We start from the raw sequence: 16,624 nt of genomic DNA on the forward strand, positions 1-16,624 counted from the left end.
CACATGCACGCGCCCTGCTAGTTCCCAGGGTTTCAAGACATCGGGAATAACTGTGGCTGGTTGCTGGTTCCAGCAATTCATAGACATGCCTGATGGGAGCACGCTGCAGGATTGAGTGCCTCATCCCATCCTGGGGCCAGTGAAGAGCTGTGAGGCTGACAGGATGTTCAGTGCCACCGTGAGTATTCAGGGCTGTGGCTCCTGCAGAGCGCCTTGGTGCTCTGCCGGATGTGCTCCAAGTGTCCATCCTGGGCTCCTGTGTTGGGGGTGAGGAGGAGAGTATACTTTTCCACGTTACTGGAAATTCTGACTTCTGCTACTGTGCAGTAGTCTTTTGTTCTGTGCCACCCTCACCTGCCAGGGTGTTTGCACTGCAATGACCTGCCTTGTTTGAAATGTCCATCTTGTGCATTGATGCGTTCCTCCCAAACCTAAGCACGGGCTGGGCTCTTCTGCTTGTTAATGCTGCAGATAAGAAGGCTGTACATGTGCAGCACAGAGGATTATAGTAGGAGTCCTAGTGAAATATATGTATTGTATTTGTATAATTGTTAAAAGTAAAGGGGGAAATATTGTACTTGAATATCTGTATTGTATTTGAATATCTGTATATAGGCCTTGCCCTGATAAGCCCCGGTTGTTTTTGATGGGCTGCAACTTCGATGTCCTTAATTGGGCTGCAGCTGTAGCTAGTGAAGATAACTGGGATAAAAGGGGGTGGGCTTGGCCAGTCAGGGAGAGCCTGGAAGGAGCCCTGGCTAAGAAGCAGCAACAAGCAGAAGATGTCTGTACTATGAAGAACTGCCCCCAAGAAATATCACTGAGAAGGTACGAGACTTTAGAAATATGATTGCGACAGTACGGGACTCTAGAAATATGAAATACAACGAAATAACAACAGAGGATCCCACCCGTGAACACGAACTCTGCAGCGCCGTGCATGCGCAATTAAAAAGCAGTAATAAAACTACTCAAACATAAAAACACCCAGCAAAAACGCGTGCACGTAAGCGGCAGGACTCAAAAGAGCAAAGGGACGAGCGACGACTCGCAGAGCGGCGCACGCGCAGCACAGAGTTACTGCGCATGCGCACGTGGTGGGGGAAGCTGCGTCTGGTGCAGCTCGCTGTCTCCACCTGCTGGTTGACAGGAGGTGATGCTGACTCGGGAGAGCCGCGGTGTGCAGGGAGCGGCCGCAGCTGCGCACGCGCAGTGCCCCGGGACCGCCGCGCGCACGGCGCGGCTTCTTCCGCTCGGTGCCGCCGCCTCACGCTGTAACAAACGTGCCGTACCGCAGCCGGGACCTCGCACCTTCCCTGGGTGCCGCCGCCTCACGCTGTAACAAACGTGCCGTACCGCAGCCGGGACCTCGCGCCTTCCCTGGGTGCCGCCGCCTCCTGCTTGTCCTGCCCTTGTGGGGCCACAGTGCCCTGAGTGCAAATCGCGCAGTGGCGCTGCTGCTGCCAGGCATTCGTAGTCTCCTCTTGCTTCTGTGGCCTGAATTGCTTCCAGTCAGCAAGGATTGTTCCCAAACGTCATCCCCTCTGGAGCTCGATAAAGTTGTGTTCCCGAAGTCCAGGTGCTGCTTCTTGGTGCTGTGTGCACCTCTTGCCTTTGCCTGCTGTGAGCAGCTTTGTGTTGCCGCTCAGTGAAGTCCAGTTCAGAGGTTTCTATACCAAAAACCCCTATAGTGAGCCATCAGAAGGGAGGTTTCCTGTTCTGCTATATCTTGGCTTTCTGAAATTGCTATATCCTCTTGCATGCTGTATGCGTGAGAGAATTCATGCCATGATTCCTCCAATTTGGCACTTGTCTGTACCTTGCTTGGGGTACAGAGCATCCTTGAGTGCATTGTTAGGAATCTTAGCATGGAAGATACTTGAGATGTGAAGCTGGAGATCATGAACATGTTTGAGAAGCAGAAAGGTTTACTGGACTATGGTCATGTTTTGAATGCAGCAAAGGAAGGCCATCTATTGGCTGGGCCTGTCATTTGCACTGGCTTAGCTCTGCTGTGCAGGAAAAAAAAAAGTTCAGTGCTTTGGTGTTGTGCATTTCAACTGTAATGTATTGTCAAGTTTGTCTGATGGGTCTTGCATGAATTTTATGTGTTAATCTTGTTGCAAAGCTAAAGGCTGAGAGGGGATGCTGTCAGTAATACAGAAAATATTACTGTGGGCATAGAATGCATCTGAATACCTCTGAAGAGACTGTGCTACCTCTTACCTGGACACTCCCACCCAAATAGTTGACTTGAAAAAGAAAAGCAGACAGTATGTCTTTTGTTTCTCCTGGTTGCTGAGGACTGTTACCTCCCGTTGAGACTCTTGAGACCCTGCAGCTTCTTTTGTATGTTGACAACTCTGTCATGCCTTTAATTTGTTCTCTACCCCTGTAATAAAGGTGGAGTATGCACGACTGTACACACCATCTCCTGAGCTGGTTGGATGTTATGGGGAATGCTAAGAAGGTGACAGATCAGTTGTTGTTTTAAAACCAAAGGCAATTATTTGGGATGATTCCAGAGTACAAATCTCACATTCAGTTGTTGCTTTATTGCCATTGAGGGTGGTTGCTTTCAAGTTGATGAACACTGGTAGACTGTCTTACTTTGTTTGAACAGCCATGTTTATTTCGTCCACCTCCAAAGCTTGGGAAGAAACCGAAACAATGTTTGGAAATTGTTTAGAATAAAGCTGGTGTTCCAAGAGTGGAGGAGTAAGCACTCAGGAGTCACTTAAGGAATCAGCTTTCCTCAGCACGAGAGGAACCAGCCATGGGCACTGCTGTGTAATATGGAGGACATGCAACCACTGCATCTCTCTGAGCAGCTGAGAACACACCCTCCAGTGTTTTGCAAGCCAGTGAGCTGTTTCACTTTTGTGTGTAAATATTTTGGCAATAGAATACAGGGACTCTCATATCTATGTGTGTGGCTGGGTGCTTCTCTATGCATATTTGGGTATCTCAAAGAAATCTGCCCGTACTTGTGATTGGGACCATTCTGAGTTCTTTCCTTGCTGTCCTTCACAGGAGGCTATTACTTGAGAAGCGCTTATGGAGCACTTTCGCTGCTCAAGAAATCCCAGAAAGAACAAGCTGCCCAGCTGTCAGTGCCCCAGAAACGCTGAGACCCTTGTGCCTGACCAGTCTGTCAGCATCCTCTTACAGGGACCCTTCGTTGAGCAGTCCTGCTGGATTGGAGGGAAGTCTGACTGACATTCAGGGAAATAGGCCAAGAACGTAATGGAGACTCCTCAGCAGGTCTTCCCACTTTATTACCCCTCAGTAGGACTTCTTATTTGAATATGTTACCTGCTGCTGGCAATTGCTAGCATCCATGGAGTCCCACTTTGGAATTTTATGGAACAGTTTATGGAACTATACTCTTTATAAATATAAAATTGTGACAGGTTAAGGTTCAGGGATTCTTGGTGATGGTATCTGTCAGTGATAGTATTTGACTGCAAAAGCTTATTTAAAGCACTATCCAGACAAGCTGTAGTTCCCAATAAAAATATTCAGCAGGCAGAGTGCATTTCTAACCCAACAGGCATTCCTATAGGGGAGAAGACAGCCCATTGACTGATCCCAGCAGTTATGATGGAGCCTTCAATAACTTTTTCTCCATTCTTGGCTTACTTTTATAGTATTCCTTTATATTTAGGGGAAGCTTGAGCGACTCTACTCATGCATATATTTGCTACTGATTGGTATAGAATCCTCTCACTTCACTTTCAAAGATACAGCCAAAAATGTATAGAGCTCATGTCCAATGAGAGGTTGTTGTAATTTGGAGGCAGTTAACTTTGGGATGGAGGTGTGCATTAATATTACAATTAGGCTATAATGAACCACATTCATCTGAGGAAAGCGATTTTGCCATGTTGCTGGCTTAGCAGCAAGACACCTCTCTCACAGCTGCTATGCAGTTAATCAGCTTCAAAGTACCATCAAGTTGCTGCCAGGGATTTTGGCAGAGTCTGGTCGTGGTATCTCCATTCCACTGCACCCCTCCTTAGCAGGTCCTTATGGTTGTATGGGGAATCATCGTGGAGCATGCCAACCCAGCTCCATCCTGGGAACAGCACCTGTATTTTACCCTAAAATTTCTGTCCCATTATAGCTCCTGTTAGGATACAAATGTAACTCGGTTTCCACTGATTTTACCCCCCGTCATCTTTCCATTCAAACATTGCTCCACTCTCCAGAGGATTATTGTGAGCAGATGTGAGCTCTGCTGTCCCTTTGGACGGACAGAGGTTTTGTCCCAAGTTCCTTTTGAGCCTGTCCTGCACCTGTTACGAGTCCTCAGTCTCCTGCAATTTTGTGGGTCAGTGACGTGTAAAACAGCACAGCTGGCTGGCATGCTCTGCTCATGAGGGGAGACAAGAGAAGAATCCCTCTGCTCACACCAGACCTGCAGCTGCCAAACCTCACCAAAGCACCTGAGGAGCCCCCAGGGACTGATGGTACAGAAGGGAGGTGATGGAGGACAGCGCAGCAGGCAGCCTGCCCTCCATCTGGGTGTGAAGAAGGCAGGGCTGGGAACTGTAAGCAACATCCCAGCAGGTCTGGCTGATGGTGCCACCCTGAGGGCTTCCCCTGCCTTTGGGCAGTCCCAGCTGCTGCAGCTCACTTGACAGAGACTCATTGTCTATACTGTGCTTGGCTACACTGGAGATGATGAAGCCGAGGACAGCAATGGTTGCCTTCACATCCCCTGACTGCAGGTGGGAGGGAGGGCGAGCTCTGTCACCTTGGGAAGGCATCTGCAGATTCATTGCTGCCCGTCTCTGGAGCGTGGCTCCATCGGGGCATCGTGGTAAGGACAGCAGTGCTCACCTAACTTTGCACCTGAGGACAGCTTCAGGATCTTGTCATACTGTGGGAGAGCAGAGCTTCACAGTAAACACCAGCTAACATACTGACTACCAGTGTTAACACTAACAATTCTTACCTAAATACTAGTAACACTTACTATGCGTATTATTAATCCTAGTAGAGGCTGGTAGCGTTCTTAAGGCTGAGGCTTGCATGAAGAACACAAAATTAATTAATGTTGCTGATTATGCTATTGTGTTGAAATACTTGGCCTCCACTGCAGTAGCCCCACACTTACCTCGATGGCCTCCCCCAGCAGGTCCCAAAACACCTGGATGCAGATCAGCTTAAGCTTCACTGATGTGATAAACAGAGTTCATTCTTTAAAATTTTGAAAAGTTTAATAAAGGATAAAAGGACAAAATAATCCAGCACTGGGATGCTATTAGCACACAGCCAAAGAGCACAGAGGTAGCTTAAAATCATGTTCACTATATACTGTTACATTGCTGAGGTTACATGCCTATTCATTAACTTATACATTATTCAAACATTCCTTTGACTTTTTGATGTTCCAGGAACTCTCTCGTTTGGTTTTAACCTCTGACTTGTCTGCAGAACGTTCTGTAAATGAGGTCTACATATTTTATTTCTTCCTGTAGTTTTATCCTGTTGCTTCACACTCCCTGATAACACCGATAAGAGTCGATAAATGCTTCCTGGATGCTTAAGCTCTTTTTGTCACTATTATCTTATCACTTGGTAGGGGCAGTCTGCAGTTATAAGAAACAGAATAATTGCTTTACACCATTTTCTGAGTTAGTTACATAGAAGTACTTTAGTTTCTATTTCAACATTTTGCTAAAGCCTACAATATATTTATCACGCTACTATTCATATGAAATATACAGTGCATACATGAACTGGCATATTACACTATACAAAGCAGTTAAAAGTAAGTATAAGTTTTACCATATCAAAATACTTGTAATGCAAAAAGCTAATCTATGAATGTGAAAGCCAATATTGTTTTATCATCTATAACATCCGACGACGAGGGTGAGCAGCGGGCCCGCAGCAGGCGGAGGGCGGGCAGGGGGACGCAGGCACTTCACTTTGGCCAGGGTGCTGATCTCGGCCAGTCGGGGCAGGCCAAGTCCCCGCAGAAGCGGAAGCGCTGCGGTAGAAGAGGCACCCAGAGCCCGCAGCGGGCGCTGCACGCCCTCCCCGCTCCCGAGCCCTCTCCTCACCAAATCGCCGCCGCTCCCCGGTCCGCCCTGCTGTCGCAAAGACGACCCGGAACCCCTCCCGGGCTACACTGCTCTCCGCCTCCTGCCCCGAGTGCCGATGGGGCGCTCCGGTAGCGGCTCTGCGGGGGTCTCTTCGCGGGGACCTGGGCACGAGAGAGGGCCGGAGAAGGGGACGGGGGTTTCGCGAGCGGCACCGCCGCCGCCTGCGAGCCCTGCGGGCAGCCCGAGCTCCGCCCCACGCTCCCACGGGCCTCAGCCTGACGGCTCCCAAGCCTGCCAATCACGGCCCGCCTTTCTCCGTCCGCCCTGTCCAATCAGAGCCGCCCTTTCAATCCGGAAGCGGTCCCGCCAATCTCAGCCTGCTCAGTCGCGGCTCGACCCCTCAGACTGGCCCCGCTCGCCCGTACGTCTGAGGCGTCGCTCCCGCCACCGCCGCTTTGGGAGCCGGCGGAGCAGCGTCCCCGCTGCCGCTGCCTCGGCAGGCGCTGTTGCGGACGGGAAGGGCGGCCGGGAGCTTCCAGTTCAGGTCCTGGTCGGGATCAGGTTCTGGTGCAGGGAAACGGGCAGGCGGCGGGGAGCGGGCGGACGCAGCCACTGCAATGGCGGCGGCGGGAGCAGCGCTTGAGGGGACCGCGGGGAGTCGCGGAGCCGAGCGCGGCGGGAATGGGCGGGCTGGGATTGGTGGAGCCGGCAGGCGCTGCCTCGGGTTGTGATTGGCTGGCCGTCCGCCCGTGGGGCATAAATAGCGTGCGTTGGGGCGACAATGGCGTCGGTTCGGCGGTGAAGCGGGGAGCGACGCGAGCTGCGGATGCGCGATCTGAGGAGCGGCGCTGCGCCAGGACGGGACCCCCGCGGGAGCTGATCCGGGGAGCGCCGGTGAGCACAGACGCGACGCCTGCGGCAGTATCTGGGGGCCGGCCGTGTCCAGTTCTTTCTGCCGCGCCCTGCGTGGCTCGGGTAGCCGGCGGCTGGTGTGGGGCCTGGAGTGGCGCGGTGGGGGGGGGGGAGGGTCGGACCGCCTGCTGTCACTGGGGGCTGGGAAGTGGGGGGGACCGCCTGCTGTCACTGGGGCCTGGGAAGTAGCCGCTTCGCGGTTTCTGGATTTAAAGAAATGTTCAGAATACGAGGAATAAAGCTTGCTTTTTGTATTTTTATTACTTTATTTTGTTTTTACTTGTAATGTTTTTTTCTAAATTGTGTTATTTTATTATTGCCCGTTTTAATACATCTTTTTGGTTTGATTTGTTTTCTTTACTAGATATCTCATGTTAATTTGGTAAGGGTTGTGGGACTGGGGCTGAAGCACCAGTTGTGAGAGCAGTGGGGACATAAAACCCCAGGGTGTGGAATAATGATTTTGGCATGAGTCAGGCCCAAAACAATGTGGAGTGGTGGAAATGCTGAGGCTAGATAAATGCCATGGGAGGAAGGCATGGAGCTGCAGCACAGGGCCTGCAGGTTATGCCTGGGGGTTCCCAGCCCCTGCCCCGTGGTGCCAACGAGGGGCTGAGGGTGTGGGGGCTCAGAGGGTTCTAGGGCCCAAGAACCAGCCCAAGAGTGCCTTTTGGGATGGGGGGGCAGGAGTCCAGTGGCTATTCCCAGCCCCTGGAGCTGCCTGAGGGGAGGTGAGGGGGCCGTTGTGCAGGTGCTGGGCTGAGAGCCAGGGTGAGGGGGAAGGTGGATGTTGAGCTTCAGGCCTCCAGTGTCCCCAGAGTTGGGATGCCACTTAGGGTTGCCACTTAGGGGTGGGTGGGTGGATGGGACAGCTTCTAGAGATATTGAAATTGAAATGATGGCAGTAACTGATTTGTGGCCTTATCAACAGCCCCAAGGTGCAGTGAGAAGCATGAGCAGCTTTTAGCTGCAGCCAGTAGGAAGCTGAGGAGCTGGAGCTGAGGCAGCAGAGCTGGAGGAGACAGAAATATGGTAGGGTTTGGTGTAAAACCCCGGTGGGGCTGGGTAGGGATTGTGGAGCGGGGAGGTGAACTGCATGGTTGGAATTGAAATTGCTGTAAGGGCTGTGATCTGAGCTCAAGAACTAGAGCTAAAACAAAGATCCTGTCCTGAGAAGCAGAAGTAGTATTGTGTGGCACTACTGTGAAGATGTTGAGCAGGAAGTGCAAGAGAAGAGCTGGCAGTTAAATAAAGCTTGTGGGACTGGAGCTGAAATCACTGGGGACGGGGTGGGGACTGCAGTGCTGCAGAAACAGTCACTGCTACAAGGGATACTCACTGTGGAACTGAGCACTAGTCACAGAATGGGACACAGCTGGAAGAAGAGAGCTGGCAGTAAAATAAAGCTTGTGGGTCAAGAGCTGAAAGAGCTGAAATCACTGGTGCTGGACTTGTCATTGTGGGACTGGTATTGCGGCTTAACGCATCACAGCAACCTTGGGGCTGGTAAAGAGAGTGGAGTGTTCTTGCGCCGAGATCACTGTAGGCCTGTGACATGGATGTAGGGGCTGGGTATTGCGACTAATAGTAGAACAGGATGTGTGGAGTGGGAAAAGGGGGCTGCAAGCTTGTGCCTGAAAACCCTGTCGATGGCAGAATATTGCCTGTGCCTGTGATGGCACCTCTTGGGGCGCACTGTGGGGCTGGGAAGTGGACTGCGGGGCTGGCACTTAGAATGAAAATGGCAAAGGCACTAGACCTGTGAACAGGGCTGTGGGCATCCAGGAGAACTTATGCAGGGGTTGGCAAAGTGACTGGGGACTGTTCGGTGGGAGCTAAAATCACTGCAGGGCTAGGATATCCATGGTGGGGTGGGTTCCAGAGGCTCGTGCGGGAGCTGAATTGTTGCCGAGCTGGAGCCAAGAACAAGATGCTGCCATTTGAAGCTGGAGAAACACAGAGCTAGAGCTGAAGAAGAGAGCTGGTAGTAAAATAAAGCTTGTGGGTCAAGAGCTGAGAGAGCTGAAATCACTGGGCCTGGAGTTTTCATCAATGCGTGTCAGGGATTGGGGCTGCACACAACGTAGGAACTATAGGGCTGGAACAGAGACGGCAAAATAAAGCTTGTGGGTCAAGAGCTGAAAGAGCTGAAATCACTGGACTTGTCATCATTGTGGGACTGGTGTTGCGGCTTAACACATCACAGCAACCTTAAGGCTGGTAAAGGGACTGGAGTGTTGCGCCGAGATCACTGTAGGCCTGTGACATGGATGTAGGGGCTGGGTATTGTGACTGAAAGTAGAACAGGATGCGTGGAGGTTGCACCTCAAAACCCCAGTTATGACAGGATATTGTCTGCGCATGTGATGGCAATTCTATGGATGGAGCTAAAAAATCAATGCAGGGCGGGGATATCTGTGGTGGGGTGGGCTTAGGGAGTCTCAGGCGACATCTGAATTGTGTTAGAGCTGGATCCAAAACCAGGATGCTGCCATTTAAATGGCAGCAGAAGCTGCTCTGAAGCAGAGCTGTAGAAATGTGCAGCTGGAGCTGGAAGAACAGAGCTGGCAGTGAAATTAAGCTGGTCAGTTAAGATCTAAAATCATTGGGGTTCAGAAAGGGGACTTGTAGGGCTGGGACCATAAGCACTGCAGGGCTGTGATCTGGGCTGCACACATACTTCAATGTGGCCATGATGGCAGTTGAGTATTCCAGATCTGCAAATATGCATTGCTAACACCATGTTTTAGATACATATTATAATATTGGCTTTTCACAAATCTTAAAATACATTTTATATGTGTGATAGTAAGGTAACTTTGATATAAAGATATAGCTTGCATTTCTACTGTTAATTAAGCTTAGACATAGTAGTGAAATAGCTATGCTTGTGTTCAAATGCCTGCTGGGATGGGATAACATCCAATTAACACAGGATGAGGACACCTGCTACACATATGCCAACTATCTGCACTCTCCATCTGAATAAAATACAGACCAAGGTCTGTGAAATACAAAGCTGTATTTTGTGTCAGGTACAAACAGGCAACGTGTGTATTTGTGAGTGCGAAATGTGTGGGCTCCGACAATGGGAGAGCTGTGAATTCTAATCATAACTGAGGAAAATAAAGCATGGAAAAAGGCCTTTGAACCTATCTTGTGTTTGCAATTAACCCTGGTTGATTTAGGAGCATTGGAATTAAACTGTTAAGGATGTTGCTTTTTGCTTGCATTTAATCCATAAAGAGCTCTGCAATAATACCCTTTTGAAGTATAATTTTAGAATATTACTTATAGCCTTGAAAATATAGCTTTGGGATATATATAAAGGAAATATGCTTATCTCACGCGTTATTGAAGCAGAGAAAAACAGCTTGAGAAAGGAAGATGAACATCACCTTAAGGATTTATGGTTTTGACCAAAAGGAAGCTGGACATCACTGTTATGAGATTTATAGTCTCTGCAATTAAAAGGTGGACCCACCTCTGGGGAGCTGGACTCCACCAGATGGGATTTGTCCTTCTTTCGGAAACTGGACCATCACCATCTGGGGACACTCCTTTGAGATACATCCCGAGAAACTAAAATCACAATAGTGTATAGAATTGTGATGTAATAATTTGGAACAAAAATTGCTGATGAGTAAAAATTGGAAATAGAAACTGCTGAAAAAGCTGATGAGTACCCCTATAAATACCTATAACCACCAATTATCAGTGTGCAGTTGGAGGGACAACTTCCCCCACTGTACCTAGCGCTGTATTGCTCATACTTTACCATATTAAATAATGAATTGATTGCTGCTTGAATATTGGCCTAGTCAAGCTTCTTATTCATAACAGGCCCAAACTGGAAGCAATAAAGAGAAGGAGCCAAAACCACAGCCAAGAAAAACACATGCTCTTAAAAGCAGGCTCAAGGAGGGGCCATGTAAAATAGTTTCTGGAAAATGTAAACTACTTTATGGATATGCATAAGGGTCTATGAATATGCAACAGGCAAAAGGGGAAAAGGTATTTAAGGGGTATCCCCAAAGGTAACAGTGTGGTCTTGGCTCAGTGCCACGATGCAGCCAGCCCTAATAACGTTTGCTTTATGGTCCTTGTCTCCTATTGTCCCTTAAACTTTTTCAATTTTCACAGGAGAGTGAACATGTTTTTCACAGTGATACCCTTTGAAATGTAAACCAGGATTCCAGGATTTATTCCACTGAATCATGACTGCGTGCTGTGTCCAAGTCCTTTGTACAAATAGTGTACAGGGAAAAACCAGAACTGCACATCGCTTGTGATATGTATTGAATTATTGGGGATTAAATAAAATGAGATGAAAGTGAGGGAATTGCTTCTACATGTAAATATTCTTGTCCTAAAGGAGCTATCAGCTCTGTCCCAAGACTTGAGTTAAAACTATACCCCTCCCAAACTGTCCTATAGATCAGGGGACCCCTCAGCACTCAGCGATGGCTGCCAATGAAACCTCAAATTTTACTCACACAGAGACAAGGCCTGCAGTCAGTTGTAACCCAGATTCACTTTTTTCTGCAGTGGGGGCCTCCCCTCCTTATCTCTCTTCAGCTTGGACGCCTGCATTCCTTTCTAAGTAGCCTTGAACTTCCTTTGTTCTCTCTGCAGGCCTTTTTGCAAGCACACCAATTAACAGACTACACAAATTTGACCAGCAGACTTAAGCTAAATCCAAAATTTGTTTCTACCCCAAGTAAAAATTCCACCCCCCTGTCTCACCTGTGATGTTTGGAATTTTAGGAGGTGGCAGCCCACTCGAGACCAAAGGTCCTGGGCAGGGTGCAGGCCCACGGACGCAAATGCCATCCCTTTTCCATGGGAAACAAAACTCACCACCCCAGTTTCCTTACATCTGTTTGCCTGGCGCTCCCAGGTCACTCAGAGTTCTCGTTGGCTGCAGACTTGGTCTTGGAGTTATGGAGTTATGCTTCCTCCTAACACCTCCTCACCTCAGCCGCCTACTGCTGCGTCCCCTCCTACGCCCCTAACCCTACTCTATTTTCCAGCCCGCCCTTGCTCCATCCCTCACTCCGCCCTTAACCCGTCCCACCACACTTCCCGCTCCATCCATTACTTCACCCACCGCCCACCTGTGAGTCCCCTCCAGCAGCACGCAGGAGCCTGAACCCTTGGAGGAGAGCGCAGCTCTTGCGGCAGGACAACACCCAAGTAAGACAGGCAGGGACAACGTCTGTGGGCTGCAGGGTGTCACAAGGGGCTGCGGGCTGAGGGGAGGGGGCTGCAGGGTGACACAGAGCATGGGGGGAGCTGAGAGCAGAAGGGGGCTTTAGGAGCAACTGGGGAGCTCCAGGGTGGCACAGAGATGCTGAGAGCGGGGAACTTGAGGGTGACAAGAAGAGGGTGAGGGGGAGCAGATGCCTTGAGGGGCAAAGTGGGGGCTGCTTGAGGGTGACAGGTGAACCAGCCCTCACACCACCCCTAACCTTAGCCTAAAAACCACCCCTAACCAGGTGGAGAGTGCACAGTGGAGGCCAGGGGGCCAAGGGACGATGTCAGAGGTCTCGGGGTGACACACAGACATTGCGGGCTTAGGGGCAAGGAGGGGAGGCTTGACACATGGAGAGCTCACACTGAGGGTTAGGGGTACAAAGGACACAGGGTACCAGGTCGGGTAAGGGTACAGGTGCAGCAGCCCTCAACCCAACGCCACGGTCACCCTAAACAGCACCCCTAGGACCCCAGTGTTCCCCAACAGCAGCACAAGGCAGTAAGGCCAGTGCTGGGGCAGCCCCAGAACTCTCCCAGCAGCTGCAGGCAGCAACCCTAATAAAAAGGTAGCAATGATGTTTGTGGTCTAGTGAGTGACAGGTAGGAGTTGGGAGCTGAGCAGTTTTTTAGGGTTTTTCTTATGGCTTTAAAAGGATATTTTAGGGCTTCTTTGGAGGAGTTTTTCAGGAATTTTCTGGGAATGTTTAGGATACTTTTAGGACTTTTCCAGGGCTTTTAAAAGATTTTGTTAGGGTATTTTAAGGGCTTTCTTAGTACTTTTAAGAATTGTGTGGGGAGCAGGGTGTTCTTGGGGTTTTTTTAGGACTATTGAGAGTATGCGGAGGACTTTTTAGGGCTAGGGTATTTTGAGGGCTTTTGAGGGAATTTTTAGGTTTTTTTAGGGTCTTATCAGGGCATTTTAAGGATTTTTGTGGTATTTTTAGAGCTCTTTTTGGACTATTTAGGGTATATTTAGGGATTTTTAAAGGTTCTTTGGGGATTTTAAGGGTTGTTTTAGGGGTTTTATAAAAGTAGGGTACTTTCAGTGTATTTTAACAGTTTTCTGAGGCTATTTTTAGGTTTTCATGGAGTTTTTAGGATATTTTGAAGATTGGGGGTTTTCAGGGAATTTTTAGGTTTTTTTGGGGTCTTTTCATGGCACAACACATGGAGGCTGAGGGGCAGCTTGAGGGGCACTGTGGGGGCTTGAGGATGACAGAGGCTGGGAGCTGAGGGAGGAACAGAGAGTGGGGACAGCGAGTGACACACAGAGATGCCAAGGGTGGCAGGGGCAGCTGTAGGATGACACAGAGAAGCTGAGGGGAGGCTGAGGGGCAAAGGAGAGGGGTTGAGGGTGACACACAGGAGCTGAGGGCTGGGGGGCAGAGGGACGGGTTGAGGGGTAAAGGGAGAGGGCTTGAGGGCTGGACAGTCCAGTGGAGATCAGGGGTACAGGGTACAGCTGTACCACCCCTCACCCCAGCCCTAAGCTCAGCCTAACCAGCCCCGCTAAAAACAGCCTTTTCCCCCAACAGCAGCACAGCACAGCAAGCCTAACAGTGAGACCAGACAGCAACCCTCATACACCAGGTCAATGACAGAACGCTCAGAGGACAATAGACCCACTGCAAAAAGGTAGGGACGACATCTGTGGGCTAGACAGCAAGAGGTAGAGTTCAGAGACTGAGCATGTGTTTTTGAGGTTTTTTTCCAGGACTTTTAAAGGTATTTAGGGGATTTTGGAAGGGACTCTTCTGTTATTGTTGGGGCTTTTTCAAAGCCATTTTTATGATTCTTTAGCATATTTTGAAGATTATGGTCAGGGTCAGAGGAAACACCCTCTGAAAAGGCAGAGTTGTAGGACTGCAGTGGAATGCTTTAGAAAGGGGCCAGCGGTGGCACAGCAGGTTGGGTCCCACACTGCCAGTCCAAAGGTTGTAAGTTTTAGACCCAGCTAAGTTGTTGTGGTTAGGGTTAGATGCTCTCAGCTTTGGTCTGGGAGAACTTCTGCAAAAAAAACCCCACCCCCTGAGTTTCCCGGGTTTGCAGGAGGTGCTTGGCACTGCCAGGGCAGCCCGAGTTCTCGGTGGGGGCAGCTTTGCTCCTGGAGAAATCCTGTGCCGGCCCTCTTCCCTGTAAAACCAAACTCACCCCTGCTGCGTGTCGACGTCCATCCGCAGGACGCACGTGGCACTGCAAGGGCAGCGAGAGTTCTTGGTGTTGGCAGCTGCGGGCTGTGAGAAATTGTTCTCTGCAGTTTTGGAGGCCGAATCGCAGTTTCAGCCATGGGCACACAGAGAGGAAAGGCTGTTAATTTCCTTAGAAAGGCAAGTCTGGCACCCCATGGTTTAAGGGGCAGACGAAGGGCTGTGTAGGGGAAGGAGCTCCTCACAGGACCTTTCTTCACCTCAACCCCCAGTCCAAGGTCTAGCAGCCCCCCGTGCGACCAGCTGCTTTCAGAGAGTTACCCGGGCACACTCGCACAGGGAGCTGCTAGGCCAGAGGGGCTAACAGGGGTATCCCAAGTGTCCCTCCAGGAACTATGGTCGGAGCATCCAGCAGGGACTAGGGAGCAGCCGGACCCACCTGGGCACGGAGCATCACTTTGAGAAAACGCCAAGGGAAGAGCCCTTTTGCCAAGGGGCAGCATCTGATCAGACCAGGCAGCATGTGGGGTTCCAGGAGAGGGCTTGCAACTTTCCCCTTTTACTGTGTCAGTCCCTCTCCAAAGCCCCAGACCCTCCAGAGCACTCCCAGAAAGGAGAAGGGTTATTAGGAGAAAAAGGGTTTAGAAAAAAGGGAAAAAGCTTCCTTTTCCATTACTTTTTGTGTTCAAACTGGTAGGGACTCAGATTCCCCTGCAATTTTAATGGTCTCAGTTGAAAGAATCCCTGCCTTTTCTATGCTGTTAGAGGTGTTAATTGACAGTGAGTCCCCATTCTCTATTATTTGGCAGTTTAAAAAGAAAGGGAAAACCTTGACAGTGTTTCTTATGGGTTTGAATTAAGGGTAGCCACCCCCTTTTTGTTGTTCTGAGACCTAAATTGAGGGAGAAACCCAGCTATCCCTCCATCCTAAGGGTTTGAACTGAGGGAAAAATCCTTCTTTTTTCATCACTGGAGAGATTTAAAGTGTGGAAACCCCCTCTTTTCCCAATATTTAAGGAGATCAAATGAAAGGGCAGGAACTATTTATTTGCCATTGTATTACCTTCAGTAGAGGTAACTGCCCCATTTCCTCTTTTTAAGGAGTTCACTGGAAGGAAGCTCTGCCTTTTTCAGCATTTAAGGGTTTAAAACTCCATTTCAGGGCACTTCTTTCTGTGCTGTAGGACCAAGTATCTCAGAGAAAGGTGAGCCTGACATGCACTTAACCCTTACACTGCCTGGGAGGCTTTTATTTTTCTTATTTTTACTTATAATGTAGATAGCCTGAATTAGAGGTCCCAAGGAGACTTAGACTACTCATATCATTAGTATTCTTCTCCACACAGCTTAGTCACATGGGAAGTACTGCTTAGTAGTCACTAAGGAATAGTTATGTAAGTTAACAGCAAATTACCCAATTTATCTAGTTATGCTGCCTAAACAAAAAGTTTTATTTCTTACCAGTTTTCTGCCCTTTTGCTCCAAGTAGTTGTCGCAAAAAAGAAAACACTGTTATTTTTCTGAAGTGTTTTCTTCTATAACAAGCCCTTTACTCCCCTTGAATTTAAGTCAGAGGAGCGAAACAGCTGCAGCTGCTCTGAGGGCTTTTATACCCGGTGGGAGTCGCCCCCTCCCTTTTCCCGGGTGCCATGGGAACGAGGGGCGGGCACAATCAGGGGTATATTAACCCCAGCCTTGGCTGAGGGGCTTCGTTCCCTCTCTGGGATGTGCTGGGGTAAAAGCTCTCCTCTCATTTCAGTGAGGAGACTCGTTCAGCTATCTCAGCTTCTTTTCAGCAGGTGTTTCTGGGCATCTGAAGCACAGAGGCTTTGAAGATGCTGTGAAGAAAACACCATGAAATACAGGGAGTATTTAGATTCATGATTTAGGGTTTTGTATTTAGGGGTGGTAAAGTGCATTTGTAATTTCTGGTTTTGTTCTTGTTTTGTTTTGTATTTTTTTTTAGGAGGAGTGTAGCTTCCAGAGATTCCCGGTTGTGTCAATTACATTTTTTCAGCAGATTCATCATGTCACAAGAGGTATCTGCCCAGTGTGAAGGATGATGTTTGAGATTGAGGCTTCAGGTGAGTTGAGGGTTGTGACTGGGAGAGGGAGGGTGAGCAGGTATCCATTAGGAGTTCTTGTGGGTGGGGGAAGGTTTGAAGACAGCCGGGTGAGAAAGGGTGTTTATTTGTTTATTTGAGGCCCCCCCGCCCCCATCCCAAGGCTTCTCAGAAGCCTAGCAGAGGTTTT

The sequence above is a fragment of the Melozone crissalis genome, unplaced genomic scaffold, assembly GCF_028551555.1.
Source record: "Melozone crissalis strain CALT ecotype California unplaced genomic scaffold, PUWL_Pcris_2 ptg000023l_1, whole genome shotgun sequence".
Classification (NCBI taxonomy): domain Eukaryota; kingdom Metazoa; phylum Chordata; class Aves; order Passeriformes; family Passerellidae; genus Melozone; species Melozone crissalis.